General features: G+C 41.7%; 31 non-coding genes across 31 annotated transcripts; all 31 read left to right on the forward strand.

The window, feature by feature from the left end:
• The first annotated feature begins 51 nt into the window (after positions 1–51).
• trnat-agu (transfer RNA threonine (anticodon AGU)) lies at positions 52–125 on the forward strand. The gene has a single exon. It is a non-coding gene; the product is annotated as a tRNA-Thr (tRNA).
• A 274-nt stretch (positions 126–399) lies between these two features.
• On the forward strand, positions 400–471 carry trnah-gug (transfer RNA histidin (anticodon GUG)). The gene has a single exon. It is a non-coding gene; the product is annotated as a tRNA-His (tRNA).
• A 502-nt stretch (positions 472–973) lies between these two features.
• On the forward strand, positions 974–1,047 carry trnat-agu (transfer RNA threonine (anticodon AGU)). Its single transcript has one exon. It is a non-coding gene; the product is annotated as a tRNA-Thr (tRNA).
• Positions 1,048–1,321: 274 nt separating this feature from the next.
• Positions 1,322–1,393, forward strand: trnah-gug (transfer RNA histidin (anticodon GUG)). The gene has a single exon. It is a non-coding gene; the product is annotated as a tRNA-His (tRNA).
• A 502-nt stretch (positions 1,394–1,895) lies between these two features.
• Positions 1,896–1,969, forward strand: trnat-agu (transfer RNA threonine (anticodon AGU)). The gene has a single exon. It is a non-coding gene; the product is annotated as a tRNA-Thr (tRNA).
• Positions 1,970–2,243: 274 nt separating this feature from the next.
• Positions 2,244–2,315, forward strand: trnah-gug (transfer RNA histidin (anticodon GUG)). The gene has a single exon. It is a non-coding gene; the product is annotated as a tRNA-His (tRNA).
• A 502-nt stretch (positions 2,316–2,817) lies between these two features.
• Positions 2,818–2,891, forward strand: trnat-agu (transfer RNA threonine (anticodon AGU)). Its single transcript has one exon. It is a non-coding gene; the product is annotated as a tRNA-Thr (tRNA).
• A 274-nt stretch (positions 2,892–3,165) lies between these two features.
• trnah-gug (transfer RNA histidin (anticodon GUG)) lies at positions 3,166–3,237 on the forward strand. The gene has a single exon. It is a non-coding gene; the product is annotated as a tRNA-His (tRNA).
• A 502-nt stretch (positions 3,238–3,739) lies between these two features.
• trnat-agu (transfer RNA threonine (anticodon AGU)) lies at positions 3,740–3,813 on the forward strand. The gene has a single exon. It is a non-coding gene; the product is annotated as a tRNA-Thr (tRNA).
• A 274-nt stretch (positions 3,814–4,087) lies between these two features.
• Positions 4,088–4,159, forward strand: trnah-gug (transfer RNA histidin (anticodon GUG)). The gene has a single exon. It is a non-coding gene; the product is annotated as a tRNA-His (tRNA).
• Positions 4,160–4,661: 502 nt separating this feature from the next.
• trnat-agu (transfer RNA threonine (anticodon AGU)) lies at positions 4,662–4,735 on the forward strand. Its single transcript has one exon. It is a non-coding gene; the product is annotated as a tRNA-Thr (tRNA).
• A 274-nt stretch (positions 4,736–5,009) lies between these two features.
• trnah-gug (transfer RNA histidin (anticodon GUG)) lies at positions 5,010–5,081 on the forward strand. Its single transcript has one exon. It is a non-coding gene; the product is annotated as a tRNA-His (tRNA).
• A 497-nt stretch (positions 5,082–5,578) lies between these two features.
• On the forward strand, positions 5,579–5,652 carry trnat-agu (transfer RNA threonine (anticodon AGU)). Its single transcript has one exon. It is a non-coding gene; the product is annotated as a tRNA-Thr (tRNA).
• A 274-nt stretch (positions 5,653–5,926) lies between these two features.
• trnah-gug (transfer RNA histidin (anticodon GUG)) lies at positions 5,927–5,998 on the forward strand. Its single transcript has one exon. It is a non-coding gene; the product is annotated as a tRNA-His (tRNA).
• A 497-nt stretch (positions 5,999–6,495) lies between these two features.
• Positions 6,496–6,569, forward strand: trnat-agu (transfer RNA threonine (anticodon AGU)). Its single transcript has one exon. It is a non-coding gene; the product is annotated as a tRNA-Thr (tRNA).
• Positions 6,570–6,843: 274 nt separating this feature from the next.
• On the forward strand, positions 6,844–6,915 carry trnah-gug (transfer RNA histidin (anticodon GUG)). The gene has a single exon. It is a non-coding gene; the product is annotated as a tRNA-His (tRNA).
• A 497-nt stretch (positions 6,916–7,412) lies between these two features.
• On the forward strand, positions 7,413–7,486 carry trnat-agu (transfer RNA threonine (anticodon AGU)). The gene has a single exon. It is a non-coding gene; the product is annotated as a tRNA-Thr (tRNA).
• Positions 7,487–7,760: 274 nt separating this feature from the next.
• Positions 7,761–7,832, forward strand: trnah-gug (transfer RNA histidin (anticodon GUG)). The gene has a single exon. It is a non-coding gene; the product is annotated as a tRNA-His (tRNA).
• A 470-nt stretch (positions 7,833–8,302) lies between these two features.
• Positions 8,303–8,376, forward strand: trnat-agu (transfer RNA threonine (anticodon AGU)). The gene has a single exon. It is a non-coding gene; the product is annotated as a tRNA-Thr (tRNA).
• Positions 8,377–8,650: 274 nt separating this feature from the next.
• trnah-gug (transfer RNA histidin (anticodon GUG)) lies at positions 8,651–8,722 on the forward strand. Its single transcript has one exon. It is a non-coding gene; the product is annotated as a tRNA-His (tRNA).
• A 502-nt stretch (positions 8,723–9,224) lies between these two features.
• On the forward strand, positions 9,225–9,298 carry trnat-agu (transfer RNA threonine (anticodon AGU)). Its single transcript has one exon. It is a non-coding gene; the product is annotated as a tRNA-Thr (tRNA).
• A 274-nt stretch (positions 9,299–9,572) lies between these two features.
• Positions 9,573–9,644, forward strand: trnah-gug (transfer RNA histidin (anticodon GUG)). Its single transcript has one exon. It is a non-coding gene; the product is annotated as a tRNA-His (tRNA).
• A 497-nt stretch (positions 9,645–10,141) lies between these two features.
• On the forward strand, positions 10,142–10,215 carry trnat-agu (transfer RNA threonine (anticodon AGU)). Its single transcript has one exon. It is a non-coding gene; the product is annotated as a tRNA-Thr (tRNA).
• A 274-nt stretch (positions 10,216–10,489) lies between these two features.
• trnah-gug (transfer RNA histidin (anticodon GUG)) lies at positions 10,490–10,561 on the forward strand. The gene has a single exon. It is a non-coding gene; the product is annotated as a tRNA-His (tRNA).
• A 502-nt stretch (positions 10,562–11,063) lies between these two features.
• On the forward strand, positions 11,064–11,137 carry trnat-agu (transfer RNA threonine (anticodon AGU)). Its single transcript has one exon. It is a non-coding gene; the product is annotated as a tRNA-Thr (tRNA).
• A 274-nt stretch (positions 11,138–11,411) lies between these two features.
• Positions 11,412–11,483, forward strand: trnah-gug (transfer RNA histidin (anticodon GUG)). Its single transcript has one exon. It is a non-coding gene; the product is annotated as a tRNA-His (tRNA).
• Positions 11,484–11,976: 493 nt separating this feature from the next.
• On the forward strand, positions 11,977–12,050 carry trnat-agu (transfer RNA threonine (anticodon AGU)). Its single transcript has one exon. It is a non-coding gene; the product is annotated as a tRNA-Thr (tRNA).
• Positions 12,051–12,324: 274 nt separating this feature from the next.
• On the forward strand, positions 12,325–12,396 carry trnah-gug (transfer RNA histidin (anticodon GUG)). The gene has a single exon. It is a non-coding gene; the product is annotated as a tRNA-His (tRNA).
• Positions 12,397–12,898: 502 nt separating this feature from the next.
• trnat-agu (transfer RNA threonine (anticodon AGU)) lies at positions 12,899–12,972 on the forward strand. Its single transcript has one exon. It is a non-coding gene; the product is annotated as a tRNA-Thr (tRNA).
• A 274-nt stretch (positions 12,973–13,246) lies between these two features.
• Positions 13,247–13,318, forward strand: trnah-gug (transfer RNA histidin (anticodon GUG)). The gene has a single exon. It is a non-coding gene; the product is annotated as a tRNA-His (tRNA).
• A 502-nt stretch (positions 13,319–13,820) lies between these two features.
• trnat-agu (transfer RNA threonine (anticodon AGU)) lies at positions 13,821–13,894 on the forward strand. Its single transcript has one exon. It is a non-coding gene; the product is annotated as a tRNA-Thr (tRNA).
• The last annotated feature ends 3,002 nt before the right edge of the window (positions 13,895–16,896 follow it).

The following is a 16,896-nucleotide window of genomic DNA, read 5'->3' on the forward strand; positions in this document are numbered from 1 at the left end:
TGATTCAAATAGGTGTGGGTGTTCACATCTGTAAAATGTATCTCTTTTATGGGTGCTGTGGCTTAGTTGGTTAAAGTGCCTGTCTAGTAAACAGGAGATCCTGAGTTCAAATCTCAGCAGTACCTTTTCAAGCATTTTATTGTACACATTGGTGGAGTAGGTCAGAGGGGAGTGCACTCAGGTATTCTCACCAATCGGTTGAGAGAATTAGAGATGATGTGAGGAGGATGCAATTGAGATATTCCAATGTCACGGAAAAAGGGCACTATTTAAATGTGGAAAGCTTGACTGTTTCTTCACTTTATTCATTATCGAGACCAATATGAAAAGTGTTTAGACAGCTTGTGCACATCACTTTCACAGCCTATGTAGGCTTTACAAAGCCACCTCTTGTAGCCAGCCGTGATCGTATAGTGGTTAGTACTCTGCGTTGTGGCCGCAGCAACCCCGGTTCGAATCCGGGTCACGGCACTGCAATGTAATTTCAGAAGGGTTGTTTCTTAAACAGGTGAAGACTTGCTCTGAAAGCTCTGGAACTCAGCCTTTTGACAAAGTTCCCCAGCATATCGTAGGTTAATTACTTACACAAACTGATTCATCTGCTGTTTCAGAGGTTTTTACCATTTTTAAGCTCGAGAGCCAAATGAGAAATGCAGTGTCCTCGTACGACCAACATTATGAAGAAATAGTGTATGATTCTGAATGTTTACTCATATCTCGCGACCCACCTATGACATGTTAATAACTGCTTTGGGTCCCAAATCATAGTTTAAGAATCCATGTCAGAGGTTCTTGAGTTTATTCATCTCGAGACCCAAATGAAAAATGTACTGTCCTCGAATGACCAATATTAGTAAAAGACATCTCTTTTGTGATGTGATTTTGCTTGACAGAGATGTGGGTTAAATTAATGAGACTGGTTTGATTCAAATAGGTGTGGGTGTTCACATCTGTAAAATGTATCTCTTTTATGGGTGCTGTGGCTTAGTTGGTTAAAGTGCCTGTCTAGTAAACAGGAGATCCTGAGTTCAAATCTCAGCAGTACCTTTTCAAGCATTTTATTGTACACATTGGTGGAGTAGGTCAGAGGGGAGTGCACTCAGGTATTCTCACCAATCGGTTGAGAGAATTAGAGATGATGTGAGGAGGATGCAATTGAGATATTCCAATGTCACGGAAAAAGGGCACTATTTAAATGTGGAAAGCTTGACTGTTTCTTCACTTTATTCATTATCGAGACCAATATGAAAAGTGTTTAGACAGCTTGTGCACATCACTTTCACAGCCTATGTAGGCTTTACAAAGCCACCTCTTGTAGCCAGCCGTGATCGTATAGTGGTTAGTACTCTGCGTTGTGGCCGCAGCAACCCCGGTTCGAATCCGGGTCACGGCACTGCAATGTAATTTCAGAAGGGTTGTTTCTTAAACAGGTGAAGACTTACTCTGAAAGCTCTGGAACTCAGCCTTTTGACAAAGTTCCCCAGCATATCGTAGGTTAATTACTTACACAAACTGATTCATCTGCTGTTTCAGAGGTTTTTACCATTTTTAAGCTCGAGAGCCAAATGAGAAATGCAGTGTCCTCGTACGACCAACATTATGAAGAAATAGTGTATGATTCTGAATGTTTACTCATATCTCGCGACCCACCTATGACATGTTAATAACTGCTTTGGGTCCCAAATCATAGTTTAAGAATCCATGTCAGAGGTTCTTGAGTTTATTCATCTCGAGACCCAAATGAAAAATGTACTGTCCTCGAATGACCAATATTAGTAAAAGACATCTCTTTTGTGATGTGATTTTGCTTGACAGAGATGTGGGTTAAATTAATGAGACTGGTTTGATTCAAATAGGTGTGGGTGTTCACATCTGTAAAATGTATCTCTTTTATGGGTGCTGTGGCTTAGTTGGTTAAAGTGCCTGTCTAGTAAACAGGAGATCCTGAGTTCAAATCTCAGCAGTACCTTTTCAAGCATTTTATTGTACACATTGGTGGAGTAGGTCAGAGGGGAGTGCACTCAGGTATTCTCACCAATCGGTTGAGAGAATTAGAGATGATGTGAGGAGGATGCAATTGAGATATTCCAATGTCACGGAAAAAGGGCACTATTTAAATGTGGAAAGCTTGACTGTTTCTTCACTTTATTCATTATCGAGACCAATATGAAAAGTGTTTAGACAGCTTGTGCACATCACTTTCACAGCCTATGTAGGCTTTACAAAGCCACCTCTTGTAGCCAGCCGTGATCGTATAGTGGTTAGTACTCTGCGTTGTGGCCGCAGCAACCCCGGTTCGAATCCGGGTCACGGCACTGCAATGTAATTTCAGAAGGGTTGTTTCTTAAACAGGTGAAGACTTGCTCTGAAAGCTCTGGAACTCAGCCTTTTGACAAAGTTCCCCAGCATATCGTAGGTTAATTACTTACACAAACTGATTCATCTGCTGTTTCAGAGGTTTTTACCATTTTTAAGCTCGAGAGCCAAATGAGAAATGCAGTGTCCTCGTACGACCAACATTATGAAGAAATAGTGTATGATTCTGAATGTTTACTCATATCTCGCGACCCACCTATGACATGTTAATAACTGCTTTGGGTCCCAAATCATAGTTTAAGAATCCATGTCAGAGGTTCTTGAGTTTATTCATCTCGAGACCCAAATGAAAAATGTACTGTCCTCGAATGACCAATATTAGTAAAAGACATCTCTTTTGTGATGTGATTTTGCTTGACAGAGATGTGGGTTAAATTAATGAGACTGGTTTGATTCAAATAGGTGTGGGTGTTCACATCTGTAAAATGTATCTCTTTTATGGGTGCTGTGGCTTAGTTGGTTAAAGTGCCTGTCTAGTAAACAGGAGATCCTGAGTTCAAATCTCAGCAGTACCTTTTCAAGCATTTTATTGTACACATTGGTGGAGTAGGTCAGAGGGGAGTGCACTCAGGTATTCTCACCAATCGGTTGAGAGAATTAGAGATGATGTGAGGAGGATGCAATTGAGATATTCCAATGTCACGGAAAAAGGGCACTATTTAAATGTGGAAAGCTTGACTGTTTCTTCACTTTATTCATTATCGAGACCAATATGAAAAGTGTTTAGACAGCTTGTGCACATCACTTTCACAGCCTATGTAGGCTTTACAAAGCCACCTCTTGTAGCCAGCCGTGATCGTATAGTGGTTAGTACTCTGCGTTGTGGCCGCAGCAACCCCGGTTCGAATCCGGGTCACGGCACTGCAATGTAATTTCAGAAGGGTTGTTTCTTAAACAGGTGAAGACTTGCTCTGAAAGCTCTGGAACTCAGCCTTTTGACAAAGTTCCCCAGCATATCGTAGGTTAATTACTTACACAAACTGATTCATCTGCTGTTTCAGAGGTTTTTACCATTTTTAAGCTCGAGAGCCAAATGAGAAATGCAGTGTCCTCGTACGACCAACATTATGAAGAAATAGTGTATGATTCTGAATGTTTACTCATATCTCGCGACCCACCTATGACATGTTAATAACTGCTTTGGGTCCCAAATCATAGTTTAAGAATCCATGTCAGAGGTTCTTGAGTTTATTCATCTCGAGACCCAAATGAAAAATGTACTGTCCTCGAATGACCAATATTAGTAAAAGACATCTCTTTTGTGATGTGATTTTGCTTGACAGAGATGTGGGTTAAATTAATGAGACTGGTTTGATTCAAATAGGTGTGGGTGTTCACATCTGTAAAATGTATCTCTTTTATGGGTGCTGTGGCTTAGTTGGTTAAAGTGCCTGTCTAGTAAACAGGAGATCCTGAGTTCAAATCTCAGCAGTACCTTTTCAAGCATTTTATTGTACACATTGGTGGAGTAGGTCAGAGGGGAGTGCACTCAGGTATTCTCACCAATCGGTTGAGAGAATTAGAGATGATGTGAGGAGGATGCAATTGAGATATTCCAATGTCACGGAAAAAGGGCACTATTTAAATGTGGAAAGCTTGACTGTTTCTTCACTTTATTCATTATCGAGACCAATATGAAAAGTGTTTAGACAGCTTGTGCACATCACTTTCACAGCCTATGTAGGCTTTACAAAGCCACCTCTTGTAGCCAGCCGTGATCGTATAGTGGTTAGTACTCTGCGTTGTGGCCGCAGCAACCCCGGTTCGAATCCGGGTCACGGCACTGCAATGTAATTTCAGAAGGGTTGTTTCTTAAACAGGTGAAGACTTACTCTGAAAGCTCTGGAACTCAGCCTTTTGACAAAGTTCCCCAGCATATCGTAGGTTAATTACTTACACAAACTGATTCATCTGCTGTTTCAGAGGTTTTTACCATTTTTAAGCTCGAGAGCCAAATGAGAAATGCAGTGTCCTCGTACGACCAACATTATGAAGAAATAGTGTATGATTCTGAATGTTTACTCATATCTCGCGACCCACCTATGACATGTTAATAACTGCTTTGGGTCCCAAATCATAGTTTAAGAATCCATGTCAGAGGTTCTTGAGTTTATTCATCTCGAGACCCAAATGAAAAATGTACTGTCCTCGAATGACCAATATTAGTAAAAGACATCTCTTTTGTGATGTGATTTTGCTTGACAGAGATGTGGGTTAAATTAATGAGACTGGTTTGATTCAAATAGGTGTGGGTGTTCACATCTGTAAAATGTATCTCTTTTATGGGTGCTGTGGCTTAGTTGGTTAAAGTGCCTGTCTAGTAAACAGGAGATCCTGAGTTCAAATCTCAGCAGTACCTTTTCAAGCATTTTATTGTACACATTGGTGGAGTAGGTCAGAGGGGAGTGCACTCAGGTATTCTCACCAATCGGTTGAGAGAATTAGAGATGATGTGAGGAGGATGCAATTGAGATATTCCAATGTCACGGAAAAAGGGCACTATTTAAATGTGTAAAGCTTGACTGTTTCTTCACTTTATTCATTATCGAGACCAATATGAAAAGTGTTTAGACAGCTTGTGCACATCACTTTCACAGCCTATGTAGGCTTTACAAAGCCACCTCTTGTAGCCAGCCGTGATCGTATAGTGGTTAGTACTCTGCGTTGTGGCCGCAGCAACCCCGGTTCGAATCCGGGTCACGGCACTGCAATGTAATTTCAGAAGGGTTGTTTCTTAAACAGGTGAAGACTTGAAAGCTCTGGAACTCAGCCTTTTGACAAAGTTCCCCAGCATATCGTAGGTTAATTACTTACACAAACTGATTCATCTGCTGTTTCAGAGGTTTTTACCATTTTTAAGCTCGAGAGCCAAATGAGAAATGCAGTGTCCTCGTACGACCAACATTATGAAGAAATAGTGTATGATTCTGAATGTTTACTCATATCTCGCGACCCACCTATGACATGTTAATAACTGCTTTGGGTCCCAAATCATAGTTTAAGAATCCATGTCAGAGGTTCTTGAGTTTATTCATCTCGAGACCCAAATGAAAAATGTACTGTCCTCGAATGACCAATATTAGTAAAAGACATCTCTTTTGTGATGTGATTTTGCTTGACAGAGATGTGGGTTAAATTAATGAGACTGGTTTGATTCAAATAGGTGTGGGTGTTCACATCTGTAAAATGTATCTCTTTTATGGGTGCTGTGGCTTAGTTGGTTAAAGTGCCTGTCTAGTAAACAGGAGATCCTGAGTTCAAATCTCAGCAGTACCTTTTCAAGCATTTTATTGTACACATTGGTGGAGTAGGTCAGAGGGGAGTGCACTCAGGTATTCTCACCAATCGGTTTAGAGAATTAGAGATGATGTGAGGAGGATGCAATTGAGATATTCCAATGTCACGGAAAAAGGGCACTATTTAAATGTGGAAAGCTTGACTGTTTCTTCACTTTATTCATTATCGAGACCAATATGAAAAGTGTTTAGACAGCTTGTGCACATCACTTTCACAGCCTATGTAGGCTTTACAAAGCCACCTCTTGTAGCCAGCCGTGATCGTATAGTGGTTAGTACTCTGCGTTGTGGCCGCAGCAACCCCGGTTCGAATCCGGGTCACGGCACTGCAATGTAATTTCAGAAGGGTTGTTTCTTAAACAGGTGAAGACTTGAAAGCTCTGGAACTCAGCCTTTTGACAAAGTTCCCCAGCATATCGTAGGTTAATTACTTACACAAACTGATTCATCTGCTGTTTCAGAGGTTTTTACCATTTTTAAGCTCGAGAGCCAAATGAGAAATGCAGTGTCCTCGTACGACCAACATTATGAAGAAATAGTGTATGATTCTGAATGTTTACTCATATCTCGCGACCCACCTATGACATGTTAATAACTGCTTTGGGTCCCAAATCATAGTTTAAGAATCCATGTCAGAGGTTCTTGAGTTTATTCATCTCGAGACCCAAATGAAAAATGTACTGTCCTCGAATGACCAATATTAGTAAAAGACATCTCTTTTGTGATGTGATTTTGCTTGACAGAGATGTGGGTTAAATTAATGAGACTGGTTTGATTCAAATAGGTGTGGGTGTTCACATCTGTAAAATGTATCTCTTTTATGGGTGCTGTGGCTTAGTTGGTTAAAGTGCCTGTCTAGTAAACAGGAGATCCTGAGTTCAAATCTCAGCAGTACCTTTTCAAGCATTTTATTGTACACATTGGTGGAGTAGGTCAGAGGGGAGTGCACTCAGGTATTCTCAACAATCGGTTGAGAGAATTAGAGATGATGTGAGGAGGATGCAATTGAGATATTCCAATGTCATGGAAAAAAAGCACTATTTAAATGTGGAAAGCTTGACTGTTTCTTCACTTTATTCATTATCGAGACCAATATGAAAAGTGTTTAGACAGCTTGTGCACATCACTTTCACAGCCTATGTAGGCTTTACAAAGCCACCTCTTGTAGCCAGCCGTGATCGTATAGTGGTTAGTACTCTGCGTTGTGGCCGCAGCAACCCCGGTTCGAATCCGGGTCACGGCACAGCAATGTAATTTCAGAATGGTTGTTTCTTAAACAGGTGAAGACTTGAAAGCTCTGGAACTCAGCCTTTTGACAAAGTTCCCCAGCATATCGTAGGTTAATTACTTACACAAACTGATTCATCTGCTGTTTCAGAGGTTTTTACCATTTTTAAGCTCGAGAGCCAAATGAGAAATGCAGTGTCCTCGTACGACCAACATTATGAAGAAATAGTGTATGATTCTGAATGTTTACTCATATCTCGCGACCCACCTATGACATGTTAATAACTGCTTTGGGTCCCAAATCATAGTTTAAGAATCCATGTCAGAGGTTCTTGAGTTTATTCATCTCGAGACCCAAATGAAAAATGTACTGTCCTCGAATGACCAATATTAGTAAAAGACATCTCTTTTGTGATGTGATTTTGCTTGACAGAGATGTGGGTTAAATTAATGAGACTGGTTTGATTCAAATAGGTGTGGGTGTTCACATCTGTAAAATGTATCTCTTTTATGGGTGCTGTGGCTTAGTTGGTTAAAGTGCCTGTCTAGTAAACAGGAGATCCTGAGTTCAAATCTCAGCAGTACCTTTTCAAGCATTTTATTGTACACATTGGTGGAGTAGGTCAGAGGGGAGTGCACTCAGGTATTCTCACCAATCGGTTGAGAGAATTAGAGATGATGTGAGGAGGATGCAATTGAGATATTCCAATGTCACGGAAAAAGGGCACTATTTAAATGTGGAAAGCTTGACTGTTTCTTCACTTTATTCATTATCGAGACCAATATGAAAAGTGTTTAGACAGCTTGTGCACATCACTTTCACAGCCTATGTAGGCTTTACAAAGCCACCTCTTGTAGCCAGCCGTGATCGTATAGTGGTTAGTACTCTGCGTTGTGGCCGCAGCAACCCCGGTTCGAATCCGGGTCACGGCACTGCAATGTAATTTCAGAAGGGTTGTTTCTTAAACAGGTGAAGACTTGAAAGCTCTGGAACTCAGCCTTTTGACAAAGTTCCCCAGCATATCGTAGGTTAATTACTTACACAAACTGATTCATCTGCTGTTTCAGAGGTTTTTACCATTTTTAAGCTCGAGAGCCAAATGAGAAATGCAGTGTCCTCGTACGACCAACATTATGAAGAAATAGTGTATGATTCTGAATGTTTACTCATATCTCGCGACCCACCTATGACATGTTAATAACTGCTTTGGGTCCCAAATCATAGTTTAAGAATCCATGTCAGAGGTTCTTGAGTTTATTCATCTCGAGACCCAAATGAAAAATGTACTGACATCTCTTTTGTGATGTGATTTTGCTTGACAGAGATGTGGGTTAAATTAATGAGACTGGTTTGATTCAAATAGGTGTGGGTGTTCACATCTGTAAAATGTATCTCTTTTATGGGTGCTGTGGCTTAGTTGGTTAAAGTGCCTGTCTAGTAAACAGGAGATCCTGAGTTCAAATCTCAGCAGTACCTTTTCAAGCATTTTATTGTACACATTGGTGGAGTAGGTCAGAGGGGAGTGCACTCAGGTATTCTCAACAATCGGTTGAGAGAATTAGAGATGATGTGAGGAGGATGCAATTGAGATATTCCAATGTCACGGAAAAAGGGCACTATTTAAATGTGGAAAGCTCGACTGTTTCTTCACTTTATTCATTATCGAGACCAATATGAAAAGTGTTTAGACAGCTTGTGCACATCACTTTCACAGCCTATGTAGGCTTTACAAAGCAACCTCTTGTAGCCAGCCGTGATCGTATAGTGGTTAGTACTCTGCGTTGTGGCCGCAGCAACCCCGGTTCGAATCCGGGTCACGGCACTGCAATGTAATTTCAGAAGGGTTGTTTCTTAAACAGGTGAAGACTTACTCTGAAAGCTCTGGAACTCAGCCTTTTGACAAAGTTCCCCAGCATATCGTAGGTTAATTACTTACACAAACTGATTCATCTGCTGTTTCAGAGGTTTTTACCATTTTTAAGCTCGAGAGCCAAATGAGAAATGCAGTGTCCTCGTACGACCAACATTATGAAGAAATAGTGTATGATTCTGAATGTTTACTCATATCTCGCGACCCACCTATGACATGTTAATAACTGCTTTGGGTCCCAAATCATAGTTTAAGAATCCATGTCAGAGGTTCTTGAGTTTATTCATCTCGAGACCCAAATGAAAAATGTACTGTCCTCGAATGACCAATATTAGTAAAAGACATCTCTTTTGTGATGTGATTTTGCTTGACAGAGATGTGGGTTAAATTAATGAGACTGGTTTGATTCAAATAGGTGTGGGTGTTCACATCTGTAAAATGTATCTCTTTTATGGGTGCTGTGGCTTAGTTGGTTAAAGTGCCTGTCTAGTAAACAGGAGATCCTGAGTTCAAATCTCAGCAGTACCTTTTCAAGCATTTTATTGTACACATTGGTGGAGTAGGTCAGAGGGGAGTGCACTCAGGTATTCTCACCAATCGGTTGAGAGAATTAGAGATGATGTGAGGAGGATGCAATTGAGATATTCCAATGTCACGGAAAAAGGGCACTATTTAAATGTGGAAAGCTTGACTGTTTCTTCACTTTATTCATTATCGAGACCAATATGAAAAGTGTTTAGACAGCTTGTGCACATCACTTTCACAGCCTATGTAGGCTTTACAAAGCCACCTCTTGTAGCCAGCCGTGATCGTATAGTGGTTAGTACTCTGCGTTGTGGCCGCAGCAACCCCGGTTCGAATCCGGGTCACGGCACTGCAATGTAATTTCAGAAGGGTTGTTTCTTAAACAGGTGAAGACTTGAAAGCTCTGGAACTCAGCCTTTTGACAAAGTTCCCCAGCATATCGTAGGTTAATTACTTACACAAACTGATTCATCTGCTGTTTCAGAGGTTTTTACCATTTTTAAGCTCGAGAGCCAAATGAGAAATGCAGTGTCCTCGTACGACCAACATTATGAAGAAATAGTGTATGATTCTGAATGTTTACTCATATCTCGCGACCCACCTATGACATGTTAATAACTGCTTTGGGTCCCAAATCATAGTTTAAGAATCCATGTCAGAGGTTCTTGAGTTTATTCATCTCGAGACCCAAATGAAAAATGTACTGTCCTCGAATGACCAATATTAGTAAAAGACATCTCTTTTGTGATGTGATTTTGCTTGACAGAGATGTGGGTTAAATTAATGAGACTGGTTTGATTCAAATAGGTGTGGGTGTTCACATCTGTAAAATGTATCTCTTTTATGGGTGCTGTGGCTTAGTTGGTTAAAGTGCCTGTCTAGTAAACAGGAGATCCTGAGTTCAAATCTCAGCAGTACCTTTTCAAGCATTTTATTGTACACATTGGTGGAGTAGGTCAGAGGGGAGTGCACTCAGGTATTCTCACCAATCGGTTTAGAGAATTAGAGATGATGTGAGGAGGATGCAATTGAGATATTCCAATGTCACGGAAAAAGGGCACTATTTAAATGTGGAAAGCTCGACTGTTTCTTCACTTTATTCATTATCGAGACCAATATGAAAAGTGTTTAGACAGCTTGTGCACATCACTTTCACAGCCTATGTAGGCTTTACAAAGCCACCTCTTGTAGCCAGCCGTGATCGTATAGTGGTTAGTACTCTGCGTTGTGGCCGCAGCAACCCCGGTTCGAATCCGGGTCACGGCACTGCAATGTAATTTCAGAAGGGTTGTTTCTTAAACAGGTGAAGACTTGCTCTGAAAGCTCTGGAACTCAGCCTTTTGACAAAGTTCCCCAGCATATCGTAGGTTAATTACTTACACAAACTGATTCATCTGCTGTTTCAGAGGTTTTTACCATTTTTAAGCTCGAGAGCCAAATGAGAAATGCAGTGTCCTCGTACGACCAACATTATGAAGAAATAGTGTATGATTCTGAATGTTTACTCATATCTCGCGACCCACCTATGACATGTTAATAACTGCTTTGGGTCCCAAATCATAGTTTAAGAATCCATGTCAGAGGTTCTTGAGTTTATTCATCTCGAGACCCAAATGAAAAATGTACTGTCCTCGAATGACCAATATTAGTAAAAGACATCTCTTTTGTGATGTGATTTTGCTTGACAGAGATGTGGGTTAAATTAATGAGACTGGTTTGATTCAAATAGGTGTGGGTGTTCACATCTGTAAAATGTATCTCTTTTATGGGTGCTGTGGCTTAGTTGGTTAAAGTGCCTGTCTAGTAAACAGGAGATCCTGAGTTCAAATCTCAGCAGTACCTTTTCAAGCATTTTATTGTACACATTGGTGGAGTAGGTCAGAGGGGAGTGCACTCAGGTATTCTCACCAATCGGTTGAGAGAATTAGAGATGATGTGAGGAGGATGCAATTGAGATATTCCAATGTCACGGAAAAAGGGCACTATTTAAATGTGTAAAGCTTGACTGTTTCTTCACTTTATTCATTATCGAGACCAATATGAAAAGTGTTTAGACAGCTTGTGCACATCACTTTCACAGCCTATGTAGGCTTTACAAAGCCACCTCTTGTAGCCAGCCGTGATCGTATAGTGGTTAGTACTCTGCGTTGTGGCCGCAGCAACCCCGGTTCGAATCCGGGTCACGGCACTGCAATGTAATTTCAGAAGGGTTGTTTCTTAAACAGGTGAAGACTTGCTCTGGAACTCAGCCTTTTGACAAAGTTCCCCAGCATATCGTAGGTTAATTACTTACACAAACTGATTCATCTGCTGTTTCAGAGGTTTTTACCATTTTTAAGCTCGAGAGCCAAATGAGAAATGCAGTGTCCTCGTACGACCAACATTATGAAGAAATAGTGTATGATTCTGAATGTTTACTCATATCTCGCGACCCACCTATGACATGTTAATAACTGCTTTGGGTCCCAAATCATAGTTTAAGAATCCATGTCAGAGGTTCTTGAGTTTATTCATCTCGAGACCCAAATGAAAAATGTACTGTCCTCGAATGACCAATATTAGTAAAAGACATCTCTTTTGTGATGTGATTTTGCTTGACAGAGATGTGGGTTAAATTAATGAGACTGGTTTGATTCAAATAGGTGTGGGTGTTCACATCTGTAAAATGTATCTCTTTTATGGGTGCTGTGGCTTAGTTGGTTAAAGTGCCTGTCTAGTAAACAGGAGATCCTGAGTTCAAATCTCAGCAGTACCTTTTCAAGCATTTTATTGTACACATTGGTGGAGTAGGTCAGAGGGGAGTGCACTCAGGTATTCTCACCAATCGGTTTAGAGAATTAGAGATGATGTGAGGAGGATGCAATTGAGATATTCCAATGTCACGGAAAAAGGGCACTATTTAAATGTGGAAAGCTCGACTGTTTCTTCACTTTATTCATTATCGAGACCAATATGAAAAGTGTTTAGCCAGCTTGTGCACATCACTTTCACAGCCTATGTAGGCTTTACAAAGCCACCTCTTGTAGCCAGCCGTGATCGTATAGTGGTTAGTACTCTGCGTTGTGGCCGCAGCAACCCCGGTTCGAATCCGGGTCACGGCACTGCAATGTAATTTCAGAAGGGTTGTTTCTTAAACAGGTGAAGACTTACTCTGAAAGCTCTGGAACTCAGCCTTTTGACAAAGTTCCCCAGCATATCGTAGGTTAATTACTTACACAAACTGATTCATCTGCTGTTTCAGAGGTTTTTACCATTTTTAAGCTCGAGAGCCAAATGAGAAATGCAGTGTCCTCGTACGACCAACATTATGAAGAAATAGTGTATGATTCTGAATGTTTACTCATATCTCGCGACCCACCTATGACATGTTAATAACTGCTTTGGGTCCCAAATCATAGTTTAAGAATCCATGTCAGAGGTTCTTGAGTTTATTCATCTCGAGACCCAAATGAAAAATGTACTGTCCTCGAATGACCAATATTAGTAAAAGACATCTCTTTTGTGATGTGATTTTGCTTGACAGAGATGTGGGTTAAATTAATGAGACTGGTTTGATTCAAATAGGTGTGGGTGTTCACATCTGTAAAATGTATCTCTTTTATGGGTGCTGTGGCTTAGTTGGTTAAAGTGCCTGTCTAGTAAACAGGAGATCCTGAGTTCAAATCTCAGCAGTACCTTTTCAAGCATTTTATTGTACACATTGGTGGAGTAGGTCAGAGGGGAGTGCACTCAGGTATTCTCACCAATCGGTTTAGAGAATTAGAGATGATGTGAGGAGGATGCAATTGAGATATTCCAATGTCACGGAAAAAGGGCACTATTTAAATGTGGAAAGCTCGACTGTTTCTTCACTTTATTCATTATCGAGACCAATATGAAAAGTGTTTAGACAGCTTGTGCACATCACTTTCACAGCCTATGTAGGCTTTACAAAGCCACCTCTTGTAGCCAGCCGTGATCGTATAGTGGTTAGTACTCTGCGTTGTGGCCGCAGCAACCCCGGTTCGAATCCGGGTCACGGCACTGCAATGTAATTTCAGAAGGGTTGTTTTTTAAACAGGTGAAGACTTACTCTGAAAGCTCTGGAACTCAGCCTTTTGACAAAGTTCCCCAGCATATCGTAGGTTAATTACTTACACAAACTGATTCATCTGCTGTTTCAGAGGTTTTTACCATTTTTAAGCTCGAGAGCCAAATGAGAAATGCAGTGTCCTCGTACGACCAACATTATGAAGAAATAGTGTATGATTCTGAATGTTTACTCATATCTCGCGACCCACCTATGACATGTTAATAACTGCTTTGGGTCCCAAATCATAGTTTAAGAATCCATGTCAGAGGTTCTTGAGTTTATTCATCTCGAGACCCAAATGAAAAATGTACTGTCCTCGAATGACCAATATTAGTAAAAGACATCTCTTTTGTGATGTGATTTTGCTTGACAGAGATGTGGGTTAAATTAATGAGACTGGTTTGATTCAAATAGGTGTGGGTGTTCACATCTGTAAAATGTATCTCTTTTATGGGTGCTGTGGCTTAGTTGGTTAAAGTGCCTGTCTAGTAAACAGGAGATCCTGAGTTCAAATCTCAGCAGTACCTTTTCAAGCATTTTATTGTACACATTGGTGGAGTAGGTCAGAGGGGAGTGCACTCAGGTATTCTCACCAATCGGTTGAGAGAATTAGAGATGATGTGAGGAGGATGCAATTGAGATATTCCAATGTCACGGAAAAAGGGCACTATTTAAATGTGGAAAGCTCGACTGTTTCTTCACTTTATTCATTATCGAGACCAATATGAAAAGTGTTTAGCCAGCTTGTGCACATCACTTTCACAGCCTATGTAGGCTTTACAAAGCCATCTCTTGTAGCCAGGCGTGATCGTATAGTGGTTAGTACTCTGCGTTGTGGCCGCAGCAACCCCAGTTCGAATCCGGGTCACGGCACTACAATGTAATTTCAGAAGGGTTGTTTCTTAAACAGGTGAAGACTTGTCCCGGTAACTCAGCCTTTTGACAAAGTTCCCCAGCATTTCGTAGGTTAATTACTTACACAAACTGATTCATCTGCTGTTTCAGAGGTTTTTACCATTTTTAAGCTCGAGAGCCAAATGAGAAAAGCAGTGTCCTCGTACGACCAACATTGTGAAGAAATAGTGTATGATTCTAAATGTTTACTCATATCTCGCGACCCACCTATGACATGTTAATAACTGCTTTGGGTCCCAAATCATAGTTTAAGAATCCATGTCAGAGGTTCTTGAGTTTATTCATCTCGAGACCCAAATGAAAAATGTACTGTCCTCGAATGACCAATATTAGTAAAAGACATCTCTTTTTTGAAAAGGTACTGCTGAGATTTGAACTCAAGATCTCCTGTTTACTAAACAGGCACTTAAACCAACTAAGCCACAGCACCCTTAAAAGAGATATATTTTGCAGATGTGAACACCCACACCTATTTGAATCAAACCAGTCTCATTAATTAATGGCTGGGAAGAGTATGTGGAGATAGATGGTTGTGGAGTTGTAACCTGTTCCTGCTGATTTTCATTCCATCCCACCCAGGCCTCTGTTACGTTCCCTCAATCACCCTGGTCAGGGTATGATGTGGGGGAAGATTAGGAGGGTTTGCGTTGCCCAAAAGGAGCCCATTCCTATGTCAACCTTATGAGGGTATGACCAGGTCTCTGGGTCCCCTGGTATGGTGGGGGTAAGCTGTTTTCTTTGAGGGGTTTCTTTGTCTTTGGTTCCTAGTTGATCTTGGGTTGGTGAGATCGGGTTGTCCTGTGTGGTCGGAGTAGGTAGGAGCCTGTTGTGCCATTCGTTGAAGCCTGAAAAGAGAGTCTTATGTAAAGTGAATGCGACGATCCTATGATGAGACTAGGTTGCCGGTCGAAACTTTTTTTTCGGCCGGACCCTCTGTGCGTCTCTTTAAAATGGGTAGAGGGTCTATGTGGATAACTATGCCCCGTCTAAATTTTTTGGGCTTGTTTTGTGGTGAAGTAGGGGGTCTGAGTAGCCATCAGAGTGCCCAGAGTCATCGCTGTCTCGTAGATATTCCGTGTGTAGTGCGTCCCTGTGTAAAACTGAAAGTAAGGGTAAGAAAAAAGTACAAATGAAAATAAGTAGCCAAAAGGAGGTACCCCCGAAGTCCGTGTGGAACCTGCCTTCCTTACAGCTGCACAACGGGTCTAGGGGTAACCCAGCCACGACGCGTTTCTGCCTTACTCGGCTTCATCAGGTGGCAGGGAGGAGAAAAAAAGGTGCAAAAAAGCGCACTCGGTCATAATGCGGTAAAAAATCCGTATTATGGACCGGAAAAATTAGGATGTGTGTGTGGGTGTATGTGTGGTTGAGGCTCGACGGTCTGGAAGGTCCGTCGTGGGAGTATCTATATGTGGGGAGGAAGTTGTAGGGATTAGGGTACAGCTTGAAGTAATCCGAATTCACGGTGTAGTATGAAGCTGTAGGCTTTTTTTTCCTCCGGGAGGAGAATGCGTCGGGGATAAGAGGTGTGTGGGGGGTGCAGAGTACCAGCTGGTGTCTTTATCCCGGTGAGGTGTCTTTTTAGGGAGTAGCGTATAGCTAGAGCCCAGGGGGTATGAAGCCCCAACTTGAAGTCTTGATCCCGGTGGAGTGTCTTTTAGGGAATAGCATATAGCTAGAGCCCAAGGGGTGTGTGTGTGTGAAGCCCCTGCTTGATGTCTAGATCCTGGTGAGATGTCTTTGAGGGAGTAGCATGTAGCTAGAGCCCAAGGGGTGTGTGAAGCCCCAGCTTGATGTCTTGATCCCGGTGAGGTGTTTTTTAGGGGTAAGCATATAGCTAGAGCCCAGGGGGTATGAAGCCCCAACTTGATGTCTTGATCCCGGTGGAGTGTCTTTTAGGAAATAGCATATAGCTGGAGCCCAAGGGGTGTGTGTGTGTGTGAAGCCCCTGCTGGATGTCTTGATCCCGGTGAGGTGTCTTTTAGGGGTAAGCATATAGCTAGAGCCCAGTCGATCCGTTGAGGAAGAGGTTGTCCTTGTAGAGTTCCAGCTTGAGTCTTTGTCCAGTTGAAGAAGAGTTCCAGCTTGAGTCTTTGTCCAGTTGAAGGCTCTTCGGGGTCTCTCGACCCTAATGGTGCTGAGACTGAGGGATGCTCCTTTTTTTATGGGAAATAATTGGGGTGTGGTTTGCCAAAGATCGAATCCTATTGGTGTACAAGGTGTGCATGCGGTGTACATGTGAGAGGCATGCTCGTGTCTGGTCCAATGAGATTTTTCCGTTTTTTTTAAAGTTAGGCGTCTGTTCGTCTGTTAGGTGTAGGGGAGCCTCCATCATTGAATCCTATGGGGAATGACATGGGGAAGATAGAACTTGGCTTTTGGGGTGCTGTTTGGGTTGTGGGTGTCCCAGAGGTATCAGGTCAATTTTGGGTAAGACTGGAAGTCTAAGGGGTCAGGATGAGCCATACGTGGAGTTTTTGTGATGTGTAGAAGTAGGGTAGATCCTCCTGTAAAAAAGTTGTGTTTGGCCTTTGTGTCAACATTGACTTGTGTGTTAGCGTCGGGAGCGGTCTGCTCTGGTTGAGGGTTTGGGCCTAGAGGGAGCCCAAGATGA

Source organism: Oncorhynchus masou, unplaced genomic scaffold, assembly GCF_036934945.1.
Source record: "Oncorhynchus masou masou isolate Uvic2021 unplaced genomic scaffold, UVic_Omas_1.1 unplaced_scaffold_1203, whole genome shotgun sequence".
Lineage (NCBI taxonomy): Eukaryota > Metazoa > Chordata > Actinopteri > Salmoniformes > Salmonidae > Oncorhynchus > Oncorhynchus masou.